At 33.0% G+C, this 9,516-nt stretch overlaps 1 non-coding gene across 1 annotated transcript; it reads left to right on the top strand.

Annotated features, from left to right (window-relative positions):
• The first annotated feature begins 9,161 nt into the window (after window positions 1-9,161).
• On the top strand, window positions 9,162-9,233 carry Trnaa-ugc. Its single transcript has one exon. It is a non-coding gene; the product is annotated as a tRNA-Ala (tRNA).
• Window positions 9,234-9,516: the final 283 nt, after the last annotated feature.

Here is a 9,516-nt window from a genome sequence, read left to right as displayed (position 1 = left end):
ACACATGGAAATACACATATTTATAAACAGGTTTACGCATAAAAAGTTAAATAATATACTAACAGATTGAAATACTTCCATGAGTGAATAGCCTAACAAACAGTTATAAACATAGAACCATACGTTCATGCTCGTTCGACTCACATGCATCTATACCCACATACGCGCACAAATGTATGCAAACTCTGCCAGAGAGTAAATACTCACACTTACACTCATACTTTTAAACAGCTCGGGATATATATATATATATATGCATATATGTATACATGTATATATGTATATATATATAGAAAATTACGTAGTGATGGACATATGAAGCGACGGACAAATCAATACAAATTTGTAGATAAAACAGATTGCTGAACGAGCTAACAAATAGATATGTACGCATGTATTTCTGTGCATGTTTTTACATTTTTCCTATACTCGACCTATACTTAAACGATTTAAATTTTTGTGTCACCCTTAAACGTGTCTAGGGCGCCTCTGCCACTGCCGTGGCGGGGAGAGGAGATGCAATTGTAATTTTAAATTGAAATAATTTACTTTATGCTTTTGGGGTTTTGGGAATTAAATTTGCACGCATTGTATTCAATTTTAATGCGACCATGCATACTGCTGGTACTTTGTACACTGCCGTAAGCATACTGCACACTGTTCGACTTATACACTCATATTTATTTATTTATAATTTTTACAACTGCATACAGTCATGCAGTCTGTAAAGCTTCTCCACTATTTGTTTAGCTGGTCTATGAAAAATACATTTTTCAATATTGCAATAAAATGCATTGAATTGTAATAAAAATTTAAAAACGTATAGCAACAATAATATCATCATTCAAAACTTAAACTCTCCATTAGCTGCGAAATCGGCTCGTTTAGGTGTTTTCTTTTTGAAAGAATTTTATTCAAAATTGTTTTATTACTTACACACACAGAGATAAATTCACTTGTTTCATTCACTTTAACGTAGAGTGTCTAATGGTTCGGTTTTAATTATTTGAGAAGAATTTTTTTTTTATTATTTATTTTGATTACATTTTGCAATCTATAGCTAGCCGGTTGATCGAATGATCAGAACTCACTTGACATAACTGGGTAAACGTTCATTTGTCTGCTTGCGTGTAAAGGCAAACACGTACATATATTAAAATGTCGGTATATGTTTCTTTCGTATTTGATTAGCTAATGAAGAAAATGAGAATTTCAAATGACATGCATTTAGTAATAATGCGATTAAATACTTAAGACTTTTATACGATTTCCAATCATTCCCATCGCTCGTAATATATAAACTAAGCGGAGTATAAATTTTCATATGCGTGTGCTCGTTAAAGTATAATAAATAAATTAGAAAAGAAGAGGTATTCGTCTTTAAAATAATCTTAACTCATACTCAACTAACTATCGTTTTTAGTCATTAAGAAATCTTTTCTGTCCCCAACTTTCATATACTTGTAGTAAATTAATAACTTTTACTATGGATCATAAAGTGTTGACAAAGTTGTATTGTTCATTGATGTAATGGTATTGGAGCGTGGTTGTAACCAGATCCGCATCGCTTCGAGCTTGACTCAAGCACCTCGAGTAAGAGTACGCTTTTGCCCGGTTTATTCAAATTTTCTCAATGGCCGCGCAATACTAAAAAATGTTGCTAAAATGCTAACAACAACTTTAAACAAATTAAGACACGTCATAGTCATATACGTTGAACCAATGAAAATAGACTTTCACGAGCATCTTTAAGCGTAGATGTGTTCCAAAAATATTATGTCGTAGCAGCAGACAATTTTGTTAAAAATTTTATTAATTTTTCTCATGAAATACTAAAAATTAAACTTTATTGTCATATAAAGACCTATTTTTTGCAACAACGTTTATATTAGAGGACCTTCATCAAATTATTCCATTCAATCGAATAATAGTTTCCTTCGAAAGCATATTAAAAAAAAAACGCCAAAAATGAAATGTCAATACCCATGCGAGCGCAGCATTATTTTACAAAGTCTATAGCATCACTAACACAACATACGTAGAAATTTTTTTCGTTGCATTTACTGTAGTTTGTGATCAATAGGCAAAACTACCTTTTTTTTTGCTTTTGAAAGCAAAGTTATTTTCGGTTTACGTTATGTTATGTACTGTAAGTGTGTCCTTTGACCAGCCTTCGTACAAGAAATTCTAATCCTTTCACTAATTGAAGGAATATGTAAATTTTATCGACAGGGAGTATGTTTACCACAAGCATTACACAAGTGGACAATGGAACATGCCTAAGCCGACTCACAATTTGCTACTGATCAAGAAGAACAAGTACTTTACTGTGTAAAGCATCGTTCCCGTGGGTGCCGCTAATGCTTCGACAAATGGAAATCTTTGGTGATAACTTTAAAAGAAGAACATTTTTTTTCTGACTACTTGTATGAATATTTTTTCAAAGGAAGTGGTATTATGCGCAGCAATTAAAATGCTTCGATCTATTCCCTAGCATTCGCTCTTCGATCAAAACAGCGTCTATGAATTAAACAGAAAGACGGATGGACAGCCATGCTTAAATCAGTTTAAAAAATATTCTGCATCGATTGGCATAAAAAACGTGGTTCTATTCCAGACTCAATGTCGCCTTACCATTGTAGCGCACAATAACATTGTAGCGTAAAACGATCTTTTTTATTATTCAATCTATTTTGAAATTAAATTTGGAAACCGGAACACTATACAGGGACTTTTAAAATAGCATAGGTTTTATTTACAATTCTTAGAACGTTTGATTCACAAATTATTTGCACGAACTTGTATTTGCAACCCTTTAATGCTTGCTCTGTTCTTATCCGTTCAACTGCTGCAATTCAACTCACTTAACTCGACCGACCTTGCCTTCCGAAAATATTTTGCTTATATAGTCTAACTATGCTAACGACACAAATAACTTAAATAATTAAATTTGCTGAAAAATATTTTGAGTACTCGACAACGCTAGTGTCTAAGAACAGTCACTTCTCCAATTTCTGTTATTCCTTCCTATACTACAAGAGAGCGTGAGAAGTCGTGTGACTATCCAATACCCAGAATAACCAGATAAATATTGTCACTTGCCAGCGTCCGCGCCTGGTGTGAAACCCTAATGAGACGGGTTCCCTAGACGGGTTCCCATTGACGATTAATGAGTGAATTATGAAACCCCTTAGCTTTGCAATGCAATTTTGCAGGAAAGAGAGCCTATTCCTTAGTCTTGATATAGTGCAAGTGAAAGTTGGAGTATGGTGCGAACCTTCCCTTCTGGACAGAGCGAGACCTAGCAAGCATCATTACTTATTTAATTCTCCTACCTTTGGGGATACCCCATCCACCACGAATACTCTCTCGCCGCACTCAAGCGGTCAGGCCTTACACATTGGTTAAATCAACGTTGTGCACACCTGTTTCCACCGAAGCTCCTTGATTGGTATAAAAAAGAGTAAGCTTTCCCCTGAAGGATCCTGGGATGCGCTAATTCTTAGGACCGTGTTGACAGGTGAAGCCACCATGTTCAGACTGAAGCCATTATGCTCACACTTGCATTCGGATTAACTACACTTCCTTTGAAGTCACCCATCTACTGTCCCCCTTAGGCTTGTTGTACAAGGAGAAGATATCAACCCAACATACGCCAGGCACTTTATCACACTGCAGAATCTTTAGGCTCCTCCATAAGCATGTGGTTGTATCCTGGACCACCACTAAAGCTGACTACGCGGTAAGGTACTCTGCGAACAGACGACCACCGGTACTCGATGGCTCTCCAAGGGAAGGACGCCCTCGCCGGGGAGACCCAGAATGAGCAGTGATAAAGCCACCTTTTGTTATGCATGTCTATCCATTTCTGTGTCTGACGTCTAGCCAAGGAACTTTTATTTTCAGTGTGCATGCCGCCGCATCCATAAATTTGTTTTGACACAATGGAGAACCTTATTGAATATAAATTGCTTTTCTCTCTCTTTCCTTTAAACAAGTTTTTACAAAATCTGCACTAACACCTGAACAATGAGAAAAAGTCTAATTGATGACTAGTTATGAAGAAAACAGGTGAAGAATTGTGTCACACATACATGTAGGGTATTTAATAGCTGACGATGACGTTTACCATGGTTTTGCGATATACTGTAGTTTACGAATATTTTCCATTCCAAAGAAGATTTGTTTACAGAAAAACTTCATGACATAAAAGATTACGTAATTGATCGCATATTCTACGGTAGCAGCAGCATCCTTTCATTGAAGAATTTTATCAAGATGTTTGACGGCCAATCTTACGATGTAATTACATAATTGAAAACAAGTAAGAACGTAAGTAAGAACGTATAGTCAATTCAATTTTTGTTTTAATTATGGAACACAAAAACTATTTATCTTGTTTCTATATATAAAGGCATATTTTTCATGTGTAGGCTTAGACGGTCTAAATTTTGTAGAGCTCAACTTTGTATCAAATTACTATAATCTTATGGGCCAGTTTCCATCACCACATATTAAAACTTCGAATTTTCTACTCTACAAAAGATCGATTTTTGTGGAAATCCTTATTAAGATAGGATTCAAAAAATAGGCGGAGAGGGTTCAAATTTAGTGCAGTCAATTTTTTTATGTTAAATTACTATTATGATATAATTTTCATTGTGAAGCATTGAAATTAAACCTTTTTGTCGTATGAACTTCAGTTTGCGCTATATGAGGGGGGGTTCAAAAATTGCCCCAGCCGATCCAAATTTTTGATACCAATTTGCAACGCCGAAACACTATTACTTAGCCACTTTTGTGAGAAATTTCGAAAATTTCAGTTTTTCAGAGAGTGCTCGACCGATTCCAACCATTTTCAATAGCATTCGTCCTTGGATCAAAACACGTCACTGTATCAAATTTCATCAAAATATCTCATTTATAACTTGAGCACGACCTATAACTTGAACCCAAAAAAAAACATAGCCAGAATTCAGACGGACAGACAGGCTTGGATCAATTCAGATTATGATTCTGAAACGATCAGTAGAATAAAAGATGGGTCCATTTTAAGCTCTTCTATATGTTACATACGACCACACTAACTTAATATATCCTGCATCACAAGTGGTATAGGGTATAACAACCGTACAGCGTGATGTTTTCTAAGTGTTTTAACAGATTCTGCCGGAATGCTCACACTAACCGTATGTTGATTGGCAGAGGAATAATGGAATAGAGATGACATCTTTAATATTTTACTTACACCACATAACATAGAAGCCATCCTACGTTGCCACACATTGTTAAAATATTATAGGTCTATGTGTTTGTCTGCATTAAAATGAATTATTAAGTGTCAATACATTTTTCAAAAATTCTCAAATCAATTCTTTCTTATTCATATCATGTAATGAATTGCATTAAATTAACAAAAAATGGCAAAATAAATAAATATTAAATGCATATATGCTTTAATCAAAAAGTATTGAGTACATCTACTGAGACCATTACGCTTCACTCATTTGTCTACATATTTCTTAAAAGCTTTGACATGAGTACATTTGGCGATCTTCGGCATTTTCCATTACTGTTTTCCCCATTGAGATGAGAGAGTATGGTATTCAAAACTTAATAACGTTCCTGCGTCAACACAATGCCGATATACAAACAGCAATAAAGTAAGTTATACACCAGTCACAGCCTGTTCGTAGATGCTTAACCTAAATTACTATGAACTACGAACAAACAGTCGTTATGTTACAAAGCTCGAAGGCAATTCTGAAATCCAATCACACAAGGAACAGCTGCAAAGAAACGTCTTGTCGAAGAACTGCTGTCACTATGTATATAGTTAACTCTTTAAATTTAAGGATTATCTAACCATAAATTCCCAATACTTTCTAATCCTAGTAGCAGCAGTCTTTCATGCAAAAATGCACATAAGTTTTTACTCATGCAAGCACAAGATCAATGCATTTATTGTCTACGTCGGTAAGTTATATTGAATTTGTCCCGCTGTATGCAACACTCAGAAGGGTTCGACAAATTTTATTACCTTAAACGATTCTGAATTATTTTCTTAAACGATTTAAGCATTTCTGTCCGTCGGTCCGATTGATATCCACCCACATATTCTTGTATTCCATCTACAAGTGTCAATTTTCGACATATTTTGATCATATTTGTTACACATTTCGCCCTCAAGGCGAACGCAGTTAAGGATAGATGAGATCAAAACTTTTTTACAATCTTTCTCTATATAAATTCTAAAACGATTATTAGATGATAAAATATTACCATTTGGCATAGTAAGTCAATATGCAAAACTTTACTAAAATTAGACAATTTTTTGACCTTGCACCCATATAAAGGTTATTCCGAAAATTAAGCCTTTGCGAGTTCTTTTTTTTTAGTTTTTTTTTAATGAAACTTGCTACAGAATGGTTATATGATGTATTTATATAATACCGTAACTTTGAATTATATACATCTATTTTTCGTATCTCTTCTCAAGTAAGGTGTGTAACATTTTATAAGGCAACAAAGTGTAACTTTTGGTATTCTATGATGTAAACAGAAAATAGATCAAAAAGCTTTTGACAAAAAAAAATTACCATATTATGACAAAGGTATATGAAGAATTGTAAGATGCTTAAAAGTGAATCTTGCCCGACTATAAACACATATAGTTGCATAAAATAGGTCTGCAAATTTGCAATAAATTGCCTGTTTAGGTTGTAAATGCTCTCTCTACCTGTGTTTATTTGCGTTAAAACATATAAAATGTCTTAATATATTAGACATTTAAAGGAGTGGAAAGGAGTATCGGGCTACGAAGTTCACAAAATTCTTTAAATTTGACTGTAAACTTATACATTTTATAAAGCAAACGCACACGCATACATATTAACGTATTTGAATGCGAAAAAGTTTGAATAAAAATCCCCAATAAAATATATGCAGGTATTATCGCAAACACATACGCAACTACAAGCCCACAAATCCATCATGAATAAATAAACTTTTTTCGTATTTACTAAATACGAAATCAAATCAAATTATTTTGCATGAACATACACGTATGGCATTAAATGTATATATATATATATATATATATATGTATATAAATGAACACATCAAGTATTCTGTTAAATTGTATATATTACAGAATATATAGATTAAATGCCTACAGATAGATGCCTATGGATGGATATACGTTTGTAGGTTTTCCTTAAGCTCTTGCCGAAGAAGATTGAAAGTTTTACAGGAAATCTTTTGCTTTAACATTTGGTTTGTGTGCGTGTGCGCGTGTGTGCGTTGGTTAGGAAAATTGTGGCTTTTACTAAGAATTTCAGTTTATACGTTTAGTTTATTATTATAGTTTTTTAGAAGTTTATATTGTAGATGAAAAATTTGGTTACGAAAATTTTTACTCTACAGTAGTGGATAAAATTTTATGCGAAATAATATCACTTCGACAAGCTTGCATATATGAATGTAATTAAAATTTTTTTATTTAGAACGTAGGAATCACTTAATATATGATATGCAGAGTTTTAATCAGAATAAAATTCTGAATTGATTTAACCATGCTTGCTTATATATTTCTAGATACATTCAGAATAAATGTAATTCAGTCACGAAAAAGGTGAACAATTTTTTAAAAATTAGCACAACAATCTGAACGTAAGGAAATTCCAAAAATTCTCGATTAATAAACTGCAAGTCAGGTACGAGATTCAGAATAAATGTAATTCACTCACGAAAAAGGTGAACAATTTTTTAAAAATTAGCACAACAATCTGAACGTAAGGAAATTCCAAAAATTCTCGATTAATAATCTGCAAGTCAGGTACGAGATTATCCTTCTAACAAACACAATTCTTAAAGATATTTTTTGAATCAAAATGGTTGCATATTACGTGGCATGTCCACAATTAATAGATATTTTTGTAACTGTTATACTAAAATAGAGCGTGGCAAGGTGAAGCTATCGCAAATTGTACGGTTCAAATGAAATCGCTTGGGAGTAAAATTTGCGCTAAATCAGCGGATGGATTCTTGAGACGAAACTTTTTTCAACTTAAAATCATGGTTTCCCATTGTTGCCAGTCTTCAAGGTATCAACCAACAAAAGTTCATAGTTTTGATTGAACGTTTTCGACGAAACTGCGTACAAGGTAATTACATAAGCCGAAGAAACATTTATTACCTGCATGTCATCACTTGTGAGGATGACTGTCAGTATCTACTGGGTTAGGCGCAATATTAAGTTTCTTTGCGCAAACATGCAATGCATTATTACAAGAGCAAAGAAATATGAATTCAGACATAAAGACTCCTGTTCGTCTTCTCTGAGTCCGATTACATTATGTTTGGGATTAAATTTCTAACATGCTAAACTACGCTACGGTCCTCTTTGAGAAAGGAAAAAAAAAAAAAAAAAATCTTACCTCTTCAAAGACAGTAAGAAGCATTTCCATTCAAAGAGAATTCTAAAAATGTTTTCCTACGTAACAACTAAAATCCATACATTTTGTTTATAAATCATTCAATAGTTACTTTGTAACTTTTTATAAGTTCTTTGAAGATGCTTTGATAAATATGTAATTTTATAAGAAATAGTTATTAAAAACAAAAAAAAAAAAAAAGAAAGGTTGCAATTTTACTCATAACTGTGGCTTAATCATATATCAATGCATGATTTACCCAAATGCATGTTGTATCCAAACTTATGCATTCATTTGTTGAATGTCAATATTAATTAAAATTATTTATACATGTGCAAATGTACGTATGCAAAGAATGCATAAGAAGCAAGCGAGCACTCATATGCTTGTTAGACCGATTGGAAAATTACATTAATCAATTACCTTGAAGTAGTCTTGTATAAAGTTAATTACGTGCTGCAGCCTTTATATATGTATAATGCATACATCTATTAAATATTCTATTATACTTCTAAAAAGCAGGAGCAGAATATTTCTAAAGAACATAGGGCAAAGTTAACAATGATTAAACTCAATGATTTTACATTGCTTTTGAAAAATTCAACTTTAAAAAAATTCTTCAATATCGAGAAAATTTTCGTCATTACTTTAATAATATGTTAAAGAAAATTTTCATCTCATATAAAAGTATAAAAGAGTACAATAGTTGTAAACTGGCAGCAAGTAGGGGATGTAGCTCAGTGGTAGAGCGTTCGCTTTGCATGTGAAAGGCCCCGGGTTCGATCCCCGGCATCTCCAAATATTTTTTTTTTCCTAACATTCATTTTACTGATCTACTTTATTACAATATTATTATTGTTGCCATTTAGTAAAACCGAAACAAAAATAAAAATAAATAAATTCCTTTATTAAAGTAAGAAAAGCAGAGAAAGATGAGCACTTACAACTAACTTTTTGTGAATACTTTCAAAATGTCCATAGACTTAGTTACTACTATTGGCAACAAATTCCTAATTGAATTATTTTAACAATTCAACTTGTGGAAATGTTTCTCAGCGCACACATTTATAGTAAAGAATGA

This window comes from Glossina fuscipes, unplaced genomic scaffold (genome assembly GCF_014805625.2).
Source record: "Glossina fuscipes isolate IAEA_lab_2018 unplaced genomic scaffold, Yale_Gfus_2 28, whole genome shotgun sequence".
In the NCBI taxonomy this organism is placed as follows: domain Eukaryota; kingdom Metazoa; phylum Arthropoda; class Insecta; order Diptera; family Glossinidae; genus Glossina; species Glossina fuscipes.
This window is presented reverse-complemented; position numbering and strand designations above follow the sequence as displayed.